The following is a 13735-nucleotide window of genomic DNA, read 5'->3' as shown; positions in this document are numbered from 1 at the left end:
AATAGAATATTTTCAAAAATAAATAAATAGAAACCTAACCTAATTTTGAAAAAAAATGTCAATAACGTAATTTTTCAATTTTATATGAATTTTTTGATTTAATAAAAAAATATTTATATATTTTTTCATAATTGCTCATATTTTTTTAATACTCTGTTTTCAAAATACTTTATTATTAATTTTCAATAATTTATGAAAATTTTTGATTGACAAAAAAAGTTTTTAATATTCCGTTTTAACCATCAACAGATAAAGTTATATTTATTATCGACTGAATTTACTCAAGTTTACAAGATATCCGTTGGCAATAGACATTTCTTTTAATTATTATTAATTAGAAATTTTGATTTTTTTAATTGACTAAGACAAATTCATCATGCCTAAAAATAGAACATTTAAAAAAATATATGAAAAAATATTGATTTTTCGATTTTTTACAATATAAAAATTGCAAAATTTTCAAAAATTCATAAAAAATTGCAGACTTTTTTTTTGAAAATTTTTGACGAACTGAGAAATGTATCATCCAGTGAATGTGATCCTAGGCAAGTTAAAATTGGACAAACCATTTTTACATACTTCAGTAAGTCCTCCAAGTTGGTTATAATTTCAGTTGACGATAAAATTGGATTTTTTTGACATTTGAATTATCAGATCATCGAGTTTTTCCAACTATAAAATTTTTTTGTGTTTACCACTTAATTTTTTCAATAATACGAGAAACAGTTGATTTATTTATTCGTAAACTCTTAGCCACCTTGTTTCTCTGACTCTTGATAACGCTTGTAGTTTCACTTCAACCAATGATTAAATAGATATAATAAGAAAAAAACCGCTAATAAATAATTTATTCAAATTCACAGAGATAAATAAAAGACAATAAAGTAAAAAGTTGCTATAATTCTATCCATTGAGAAATAAAAAGGAATATATAAGTAGGTAAAACAATAAGGGAAAAAACAATAAACAATATAAGTACGGGCATCAACATCCAACTATAAAAATTTTTTGTGTTTACCACTTAATTTTTTCAATAATTCGAGAAACAGTTGATTTATTTATTCGTAAACTCTTAGCCATCTTGTTTCTCTGACTCTTGATAACGCTTGTAGTTTCACTTCAACCAATGATTAAATAGATATAATAAGAAAAAAAACCGCTAATAAATAATTTATTCAAATTTACAGAGATAAATAAAAGACATTAAAGTAAAAAGTTGCTATAATTCTATCCATTGAGAAATAAAAAGGAATATATAAGTAGGTACAACAATAAGGGAAAAAACAATAAACAATATAAGTACGGACATCAAATTTAAATAGATCACCTCATATTTTAAATATATTATAATAAGTTACGATAATTATGTCCACTGCCGTATATTTAAACTAGATAATTGTGCAACCAAATGCACATTTGCATATAATGCAAATAAATGATATTTATTTATATTATTTCCTCCACCAATTCTATATTCTAATACTGTTATTCATTTTTTGAATTGAAAAATACTTTCAATACAAAATTATTGAATACATTTTAAAGAAAATTGATATTTTAATTTACGAAGCTGTATTTAAATTAGAAACCAGCTCTATGATACTGTACTGAATTATGATTATACATACGTTGCATTAAACACAAATTTATTGAATAAATTATAAATCAGTTTGAACAGTAGATTATTAACAGTAATAATAAGTAATTTTAATTTACGTATTTAAATTAGAAAATTCTGCAACAGGATTCATATGCTAACTAATGTTTCCCAGAACACATCAATAATCCGATAAGAGTACTTCAACTCAAACTAGTTACTAAATAAAGCATAACTCTGTTGAGCATATAGCCTTCTTGTCGATAAAGAGTTCTCGGAACGCAGGTTCTAATAACTTTAGCATCCGTTACATTCCATAATCTTTTAGAATTATAATTTGAACATTTTCTATTTATTAATCTCGAAGCTTTTTAACAAGTAACTTTAATTCAGTTCCATAAATTTCATTCCTATTAAGCGCGAATGTGTGTTAATGACAGATTGTTAATAACTGTTTTTCAATCAATTAATCAAATAAATCTTGAAATATTTATTCAACAAAATTTCAGTTTTATAAATTGTTTTATTTAATCTTACTATTTTAGAAATTTTCTGAATAATTGATGTGAGAAAACGGACAGTTTTCAAATGAATATTTTATATAATAACTACGATAAACAAAAACAAATTCATTCGTAATTTTCTCACAAAATACATGTTTTATCATTAGTATCTTAATGACAAGTGTTTAAAAATCTTTATAATGTTTCCCGGTCGTTATCAACCGCAAAGATGACAATCTACATCACTTTGTAATTTAAAAAATTAACCTCTTGAATAAACGGAAAAAATTTAAGTATAATAAAGTGGATATTTCTACCACACTCATTATGAAATTACAAGAGGGTAATTGTGTTTTCCATCAATAAAGGATGTTATTAACGGCATTCTTAATGGTATGGGTGAGCCTTTATCTTGCCACAAAGGATTTCCCGGACTTTTTGTAAATAAAATTAAAAGTGTCGCACCAATCAAGGCTGATGTTTCAAAGGCATTGAACGTGGATTTATGGCTTCAAAGAAAATTTGAGCGTGTAACATTTTACATTGTTGCGTAAATTGAAATAAAGTGAAAATATGTTTTATTATTTTTCATTCACGTTTGGCTTCCATCCTTTGACTGAATCTTAATTTTTGTCACTTGCCACGTACTGAAATATAATAATAAAAAAAACCAACAGCATGTTTAATTTAATTGACACTTCTCGTCAGACTTTCTCCATGTCTGAAGCAATATTACACGTATCAATACTTTCTATGCGTTTCTGACGTTGTGAATTATGTAAATGTGTTCATGTGACGGATGAAACTTTGACGCTTTATTATAAAAGTAACCCACTGAATCATACATAGATATGTCACACACTTTGTATCCAGAGAACAAACCAGACGTGTGATATAAAATACAATTTGTTTATCTAAAATATCATACATATATAATGTCGTAGTTGAAGTTGAAACCTGAAATTCACCCTACACCAGTGTGTATTTCACCCCAGAGTGCCACACACGCAAAATTGACTTTATAATTCAAATAAAACAATGCACGGCTACTCCCATTATTTTAAGTAAATTCGATAGTAAATTAATTTTAACAGTTTTTATTCGTAATTAAAATAAAATAATTCTATTTTTATAACAATTGGAGAAAACAATAATATTACATAATTTTGTAATAACATCCTTTATGTGCACCTTTTGTGGCAGCAAAATATGTAAATATATGTAAACGTTCTGTTTTATACTGAATTATTTCATGTAATTTATAAAGATGGTAAATGGCGATATGATTGAAAAAAAAATACATTTCAATATAAGCTTGACGTGAACCAACTACATAAACAAAAGTAATCTTTATAAGTAGGAAAACGACCATTATTCTTAATAAAATTTTTTATTATTTTAGTGAAAATTAACACATGTTATAATTTTTTTTTGCAACGTTTTAATACACGAACTACATTTCTGACCTAATTTATATGCTTATAATTATAGAGGGTAGCAATATTTCAAAAATTTTGTGAATTTACATATTAATTACAAATAGTTTATTTCAATTACAAAGCAGATATGTTTTTTATTTAAAATAAATATTTTATATACAATGAAATGACAAAGCAAAATCCTAAAATTCTGGCTTGTTATTTGTTAATAAATAAATTGAAAATGGATATGTAAATGAATTCGGAATGGTGTTAAAAATATACTGAAAAACTGAAATATTTCAAACATTTAAACAAAAAATATTGCTATTGTTTTTGTAAACTTTTAAAACTATAGTATTTTTCAATGGACAAAATTATGATTACTTTTTGCTTTATATTCTTCCATTGCTTTAGTCAATGGTCGAAGTGAAACTGTACGAAAAATTATATTTATTTCACCGTTACTAAGACCGAGAGAAACGAGATGAGATGGCTAAAACAAAATGAAACAATCGTTTCCCGTATTATTATAAAATTCAGAGAAACCGGCCAAGTGGAAGCTACGAAAAAATTTGTCCGAGCTCGAAAAAATTGAAAGAAAATCGATAAGCAAAGCCAACCTGGAGGAAATGCCGAAAGTTTTTCGGGTTCGGGCAGTGTGGAAATAAAACTAACACTAAAGATTCTGGAAGGCTACAACATGCTCATGAGGTGTGTAATTTTGGAGGAGGTTTATTGGTGTTTTGGGGAGGAAGAATCGGGTTCTTTTTAATGGAAACCACTTTGGATGCAGTTCGATATCGCGACAACATAGGTTACCCATTGTGTTCCCCTATTTAACCAATATGAGCCCAAATTCCATTTTCCTGAAGGATAACGCTAGACCGCATATTGCGAGGATACTTCGAACAGCATTCGAAGAGAATAGCAGCGTTTTATCTTGGGCAGAAAACTCCCAAGACTTTAATCCAATAGAAAAAGTATGGGATGTTATGAAAAGAAAACTTTTGAATCTCCAAAATAATTGTGGAGACCACCAGCAGCTAATTTTAGTGGTACAGAAGGTGTGACGAAATCTGGACCAAAATCTACCTGACAGGCTGATATTGTCTAAGCCAAATCGATGTAAAGCGGTCGTAAACAACCAAGAAACTCCGTCCGGATATTAGTTTTTAATAAAAAAAAATATATATGGCCTAATAAATATTTTGATATTTGGTGGATGTTATTATTTTTATTGTAACATCATTTTACGATATATTATTTATTTAGTTAGTAAAAAACACTTGTTTTTATTAATTCATCATATTTTCACTTACGTTTTTTTTTATTTTATTGCAATAATTTAAAAATATACAGATGTTTCTTGAAGAAATAATATTTTTAATAAATGTATTTCAACATGGAAATGATTCCAAACACAACTCCAAAATTGTAACGGATTGGTTAAAAGACAAAAGCATCCATGATTTGTCTTGCCCGTCCCCATTTCCAGGCATCAACCCTATAGAAAACATGAAAGATCACATTTATAACCAAATTCCACATAACAGCAATTCAAGAAACTTGAAAGACTTGTCAAATATTTAAAAAGTGGTCGAGTCAGTGCTACAGAGATGAGCCACAGTTATAAAAGAAAAAATATTATACAAAGTGTTTAATTTTAATTTAATCATTAATAATCCCTTCAGGTCAATTCAGAAAAATATAGAGACAGTCATCACATCTTCCACAAATTCGACCTATCGAATAATCAAGACATTCAAGTTCTCAAGTAAAAAGGAGCCTTACTCAAATAATACAATATTAATATAAATGTATTAATAATTGAATGAAGGAGCAACAAGCATAAAATAAGTTTGTTCGTCGTATGTCTACTTAAACATTTATTCGAATCTCAGGATACCGTGAATAAAGTAACCAACACACGACAGGCAATTAATTTTGCACAGAACACGGAACATTTCTGAAATAAAATGTACACCGTATTCGTATGAAATAAAACTACGTGACATCGCAATTAGCAAAGCTAAAGTTAACTGGTGCGGTTTGATTTTTTTCCGCAATAAAATCGTCGAATAGAGTCTTTCATTGTTCGAAAGTGGAAACAACACTCCCAGTTGCGTCGTTAAAATCACGGCAACGGGGGTGTAAAAATGCACAATAAAAACCGTACTGATTAGCATGTTCGACTAAATGAAATGCACCGGTATGTATTGTGTGATTTAAAATGTAAATTCGCGCCTAATTCACTTAAAGTAGATGAGACAAAGTGTCACTCCCCTACCGTAAATTACCCCGGTGTGTTTGTAACATATAATTGGTTTTAAGTTTCGCCGCCTGAATTCGTATGCGGCGTTAAGAACATCGTCTATAAATAGATTTCATAATTCTGAATTACGGAGGAGTGGAAGGAAATTATGTTCCAGAACTACCATTTTATACGTATATTTAGATATTTTGTCACCTCGGCTAATTGCGGGCCGGTGAAATTAACGGCCGCGTTTAACGTACGGAATATATCAATTCTAATTTTGGACGTCGATCGTTTTATTTGTTACTCGTATTATTAGCAGAAGTTAACGTTTTCAACAACACCACCACCCACCACCGATCTCCTTAAATCAATCGTTTACCTCGTAATTAGTAGCCGAACGGAAAGGCGAGAGTATTCAAACAAAAAGTTTAATTTTTGCAAAGGGCAAATGTCTGCTTTGTTTCTTTCATGACAGCTGTTATTATTCTACATTTTTTTTTGTGCCGAGAGTTAATTGGTTTTCTACGTCGATATGAATATCGAAGGGGTTGAGATTGAATGTGACGTTAACATGCTTTTTAATTAGAGTGACATTTTCCCATTTCCCAATTGTTTTTGTAAAGAAATTATGTGGCCGTTGTTTTTTTTTTATTTAAAAATATATCCTAATTGGTTATTGCCTCTGGAGTATTTCCTTTCTAAAATAATCAATACTTCCTGCTCCATTCATTAATAATAATAATAATATTGGAATTGTTAATTTTTTGGGATAGTGGTCTGTAACAAAATGTTCTATTTATCTCAATTTTTGTCTATTTTATTCTTAATATCTTTAGATTGAAGGTACTTGGTAATTGGTTATTGTCTCTGAGGTATTTCCTTTCCAAAACAATCAATACTTCCTGCTCCACTCATTATTAATAATATTAGAATTTTTAATCTTTTGGGATATTAATCTATAATTAAATGTCTAATTTATTTCTAATTTATTCTTAGTATATTCAGGTTAAAAGTATTTCCTTACTGGTTATTGCCTCTAGAATATTTCCTTTCCAAAATAATCATTATTTCCTACACCACTCATTATTAATAATAATATTAATGAAATTAATTTTTTGGGATAGTGGTTTATAAGTAAAAGTATTTGAATATTTGTCTAATTTAGTTCTTCAGGTTAAAAGTATTTACTAATTGATTATTATCTTTGGAGTACTTTCTTTCCAAAATAATCAGTATTTCTGCTCCATTCTTTAATATTACTAATAATAATCTTGGAAATCTTAATTTTTTGATATAATGGTCTTTAAGTACAAGTCTTTATTATCTGAATATGTCTCTAATTTATTTTTAACTTCTTCTGTTTAAATGTGCTTCCCATCTGATTATTTTCTCTGGAGTATGTTCTTTCCAAAATAATCAATACTTCATACTCCACTCATTAATAATAATAATAATAATAATAATAATAATAATAATAATAATATAATTTTTAATCTTTTGTGACATTGGTCTATAATTAAATATCTTATTTATTTCTAATTTATTCTTAGCGTCTTCAAATAAAAGTATTTCCTTATTGGTCACAAAATAATCAATAATTTCTACACCGTTCATTAATAATAATAATAATAATATTGGAATTAATTTAATTTTTTTTTAATCTCGTTAAAAATACGTTGTAATTAGTTATTGTCTCTGGGGTATTTTCTTTCGAAACTATTACATACTTCCTGGTCCATTTATTAATAATACTAATAATAATCTTAAAGTTCTTAATTTTTTATACTCGTTTGTAATTAAAAGTCTTTATTATCGCAATATTTTTCAAAATTATTTTAGTTTTTTAGGTTAAAAGTACGTTCTAATTGGTTATTGTCTCTTTAGTATTTTCATTTCCAAAATAACCAGTACTTCTTGCTCCATTCATTTATAATAATAATTTTCAAATTTTAATTTGCTGAGATAGTAGTTTGTAAATAAAAGTCTATAATAAAATAAATTATTTTAAGAATTTTACACACCACTATTCTAAGAGAAAATTACGTGGACGATAAATTGTCAAATTAATTAATAATAATAATGTGTATGTAATTATTTTAAACCAACAACTTAACTAATTTCCAAACAAATTCCACTGAATTTTTTATGAACTGCTTAGAATTGATAGGACCCTCAAATTTATCCGTGTTAATTTCGGGCAAAACATGGCATAATGTAAATGAAAACAAGAAGGGAGAAAGTTCAACATCCACACTTAATAATTCACAAGTTGTTTCGTCTTTCGATTTTGTATCTAAGAGCTAATGCATCACCGAAATTGATATTAAAAGTCCGTGAGACACCTTGGCATATTTCAGATTTTCTTTCCTATTATTTATTAAGTTACAGTCACACAAATAGAAGTGTTGCCAAGAAGATAAGTCGACGTTCACGTACCATCCCCGATACTTTGTAATATATATTCTTGGTAAATTCAATAGGACTGAGGAAAATGAAAGAAATAAGATGAGACGTAATAGCAAACATTACAGTCGATTCGAACCATATTAGAAATGTAAAATGTTTACACAGCTTTTTATGTTCGAATTGAATTTTGCAATTATGGATGTTGTTTAAACAGTCAATTTTTTGTACGTACGTGAAGGTCAGCAAGAAAAATTTTCAGCCACCCCCCGTTGTATTCCTTTTGTGTTTGCAATTTTTTGTTTAAATTTAATTACTTCAGTATCATTTAGAACACGGCCAACCTTTTTTTACGTAATTATACACCTCTGTCGTTTTTTTCTGCGCTGTGTCGAAAAAATCCACCGTCGGAATATAAACGAAACCGTACTTTTAAAGATGAATTTGGGTCTTGTCTTTATTAACTATCGTCCCGAAATGAAAAAATGTTTGGGGCCGCCAAGTTATCTGAAATGAGATCATAAAATTCTAAAATTGCAATATCCAAACGCTTTAGTTGTTCGGCCGTAATGAACAGTCGTAAATTATGCATATAAAATATTTAAAGGCGAAATTTGAATTCCCAAACAATACCCGAAGTTTGCTCCTGTCCGACGTCAAGGAGCAAAAATACACATAGGCAACAGACCAAAAACAAAATACATTTATGTATTTGATATATTACAACATCATTCCGACCCATCAACTAAATTATAATCCACTTTACAAGCCCTCCGACCGAAATAAATTAAGACCACGCTTAATATTTTTACGTATTCCACGCATCCCGTTGTGAAAACAAAACGTAAGTGGTTAATATTAACTTCCATGGAACTGGATATGCCGTAAGGTCGCTAGCCCGCTCAAAATAAACACTCGGAATATTTACAAGATAGTAATATGTTTACCGTGAAAGCATCATTAGTACTTCAGAAACATGTGCGTTTTTGTAGCAGCTCCACGAAATTTCGGAGGCGGAACCGGCGGGACGCAGTGAAAGATGTAGTGCAGAACCGTAATTATAATCATCTAATTATGCGCCCGGAATAATGAGAAAATTCGTTTCGATGCGCACAACGTATTTATGATGAATTTATCGGCTATTGCGGCGCACGGTTCGGTGATAATTATTGGAAATTTATTTAAAAAAAAAATCTTCCGTCCGTCGGACCTCTGAATATTTAAAACACAACGAACTGGATACGATTATAGTCCTTTTGTTTCGTTTCATCGTAAATTTTGGAGTTTTGGAAGTATTCCGTTCCCGTAGCGATTTATTTTGTTGTTTCGTCAAGTGGCGTAAACTTTTCGAGGTGAAACCAGTTCAGTAATGCTTATTAACAAAAACGAAATTACGAACAGTTAATAAATGAATCATGAGATCAAATTTCGGACCCCGTTCATATTGCTAATGGATTTTCATTTCCCCGCTTAATTCCGGCTCATAAATGTCGGTAGTTCAAAATGTTTTCGACTTTTGAACTGTGCCAGATGAATTTTGAAGCGACGATATAAATATATAAAGTTTATTTGTTTGCTAACAGTGACATTGGTGAAGAGAAACTACTTTCGTTCGATGAAAGTTTTGCGGAAATTGGTAAAACCGTTACTGTATATACTGTTTGACGTGTCTATTTACAAACTGCAAATCAGATCTTCGAACAAATTCTTTGTTCAATAATTGCGTTACAATGAAGATTATAATTTATCAATATAAGCATCAGAAAAAGTAACTAGTTTTTAACGTTTTCGTTTAAAATAACACCTCACTTTAAAATAAATTTTATTCATCAAAATATCCACCATTATAGTGAATAACGTTTATCAATTTTCAATAAACTGATTCATGTGATTAAAAATTAATCGGCCGTAGTTGGACAATGTCACAAATAAATAATAGTCATATAGAGAAATACAATAGTGACAGAAAGTAAAGCAACTCGACAATAATATTTAATTTTTCAGTATAAATCTAAGTAATCTGAGATAATATAAAGCCTCGCGGAAAGAAATTATCTTCTGAATTAAAATCGCGGATTGTTTCATTCTTTCAATCCGGGGAGAGAAAAATAAATATCTTTCGAGGATTGAGTCTAAATTAATCGATTGTAACGTGTGTTTTACAACATTTTTCAAGATTTGGTAATGTGAAAGGAAAAAAAAACTGGACTAAGAAAAACAAATGGGTTTCAGGATAAACATAGATCGTTTAAAGAAAAAAAAAAGAAAAGAATAGAAATAACAACATGGTACCGTACTCAGAAGAAAATATGCCACTAAAACATAATTTTCAAGAGGATAATAATCCGAATCACACTTCAAAATATTTGAAGCAGTGGTTTTTAAGGAAAAAAATTAATGTTATGAATTGGCCATCTCAATTTCCCAATCTAAACTCTATTGAAAATTTATAGGAGGTAGAGAACAACAAAAAGTGTTGCTTTTCTTGAAGAAAAGGTGTTTGGAAATTATTCATAATAACGCATATTTTACAAAATATTGGTATAGAATTAATTAAAATACTAATTACAAATTATTTGTACTAATAAAACTATATATACCATAAGTTGATTTAGTTTTTACCAACCTAAAACAAATAATCATTAGTAAAATTAAAAAATAATTATTTAACTATGTAATTGTTAAATTTATAAGGATAAGTTAATCTTGAATAATAATGTGTCTCTGTAGACAGAACCATCATTTTTTATAAATTAAATTTAGGTTCCTCACTAAACTCCTCTGTGATCCAGTGAATGGGACCCTAAGCAAGTCAAAATTGGACTTTAGTTTTAACAGAAACAGGCTTTTTCTTGTACGTCTAAGGTCAAACGAACCCTCATCGACTACCCATCTTCTCACAGTCCTGAAACAAATTTCAGAAAGATTGGATTATTTTTTGACATTCGAATTATCATGTCAACATTCTTCCAAGTTTTTCAAACACAAGCATCGTTTTTCGTAACTACCACTTGACAAGTGTAATATATTTTAATAACTTGCCATAATTATGGCCACTATTGTGTCAATGTGATCAATAAAAGCTTATTTACGTTGCTTGCAAGGAAAGAATTGATAATTGTCAAACGCGTAATTTTATCATCCTCACTTAACTTATATAAAATCCATCTGTCCAACTTTTTAATGAAACTCATTGGATGAGTCCCCTTTCTAATGATTGATACATTACAGTTTAATGACGTGTTTCTAATTTTCTTCGTTGGTAAAAGTTTCAGGAGGACATTGATGTTGTTCATCTCACATATTCATTGTCATTTTTAAACCGACAGGACCAAAATCGTGCGACTTGATCACTTACATTATCTTATCCAAAAGCACTAACTAAATACACCATTTTTAACCTAAAACATGTTATAAATACAATGTAGAAAAAGAACAAACAATATAATTAGAAAAGACATAAAAAGCTTTCAAATAATATACACTGTTTAACAGAAAATTATTATAAAAATGTATTCAAATAAATAATGAATGAAAATTAAAAATAAACTTAAATTACTTTTTCCAGTACCTAAACAACATACAATATTGTATAATAAATAAGTATTTTAAATTACAATTTTTTTTCAATAAAATTAATAAATAAAAAGGATAGACAATAGATATTAATATAAATTTAAATAAAATTACATTGTACATTACCTTATTTTGAATCTAATATTGCGATGTTCAATATATGCCAGGAAGTTGCCTGTGATAATGGTTCAATTTAACAGAACAAAACGTATTTCGTAAATTTAATATCCATAAGATACTCGGAATTGAGAAATTCCTTGTTTGTCACACGAAATTATTAAGGATTTGATGAAAATATTGTCCCTAAAATTTTATTACATTTAAAATTACAACATGTCTTGCGGGAATATATTCTGAAATATTATTTCAGCGGAACAACGGAAATAAAACCTGTGCTTATCATAACGTCTCCGCATATACGTATATTTATAAAAAGGGAAGTGTAGGCATCAAATATATCGACTACATTATTTTATCCATCTCATATTCATATTGCCATGTAATTTGTAGATTTTATTGTCGCATATGTGTGCCCACAAATGGTTTAGCCACAACATGCTCATATTTCATCGGAATATATCAAACGTGTCGGGATTTCACCCCAATTACTTCATATATTGCCCTTTAAAGCAAATGGCGTTTGAATTTCCTTTGCGTGGCGGTTCATTTACATAAATATCCTTGCTATTCAACCAGCATTTCGGTGTTTCCACCACAGGAAGTATTAGTACTCGTGGTTTACTGGTTTATTTTCTGTCTGTCTGATTTTTTTTCTCAGAGGAACATTAAAAAACTATTACTCTTAAACTATTAGTTAATTTAAAATTTAAAATAAATGAGGTAATAAATAAATATTTTAAAAATTTGTTATTGCCATCATTAATATTTTTAACATTTATTGCCTGAAAATAAATGTTGTGGAAACCATTAAATGGAATAAAATGTGTAATGTCTTATAATTTATTTAAATTGAGTCGAACTTCGATAACTTAATTACAAAATATATCACAAATAATTGTATGGCCAAATAGTGGAAATTTTTATCCATACCTCAAAAAAACTAATCTAATAGGTGTAGAAAAAATATTATTAATAAAAGAAGCACTGATAAAAACGGCTAGGGGGCTTAACACATCTGCCTAATCAAAAAAATAATTGTTCTTTCAAATTTATTAACTAAAGCTGCATTTTTTATTATATACTTCTTTTTGTTTTTGTTAATGGAGTTAAACATGTTAAACATTAAAAAAGATAAAACTATAAAAATTTAATTTGCCTGGATATAAGTCGATAAACTTAGCATCAAAAGAAAGAGCTTTCTTTGACCTATTTTCTATATTTCATATCTTTATAATAATTATTTGAGTCACGTCACGTTGTGATGATCCACCCTCTTCCCCATTGGTCTTAATTTTTGTTTGTCACTCAAAAATGTGATAATTAGTAAAAAAACATTTTTTGCATTAAAAAATCTGTTATACAATGTTCTTTTATATTTAGTTATATTATTTTATAACATAATATAATAATTTATAAGTTAAATTATTCTTTAGTTTAATTTAATTCGATTTTTCTGAGGGTTTCCTAGACACTTTGACTGTAATTAATTAACTGCACTTGTAATTTTTATGAAATTCTACATAAGTTTTGAAGGTAGTTAATAGATACAATGAGCATTTAATTTATAATTTAAGGTATATGTCTATATTTGTTCTAATAATTATGCCTAGACGTAAACTAACTTCAGATGAGAAGGACAGAGCAACTGGAATGTTGGAATCTGGGTTCAGTCATATCGAAATCGTCAAACAAAATGTTATTCTTCGCTTATGTATTCGATTTTATCAAACTGGCTCTATTTCAGAAAGATCACAAAGTTGGAGGACTAAGAAAAAATATCGTAAATGAAGACCAATTGAGAATCAGACAGCATCCTCCTGGCAACTAGCTGGTCGTCTAGAACAACAATTGAAATGGG

This window comes from Aethina tumida, chromosome 1, assembly GCF_024364675.1.
Source record: "Aethina tumida isolate Nest 87 chromosome 1, icAetTumi1.1, whole genome shotgun sequence".
Classification (NCBI taxonomy): Eukaryota; Metazoa; Arthropoda; class Insecta; order Coleoptera; family Nitidulidae; genus Aethina; species Aethina tumida.
Note: the sequence above shows the minus strand (reverse complement) of the source record.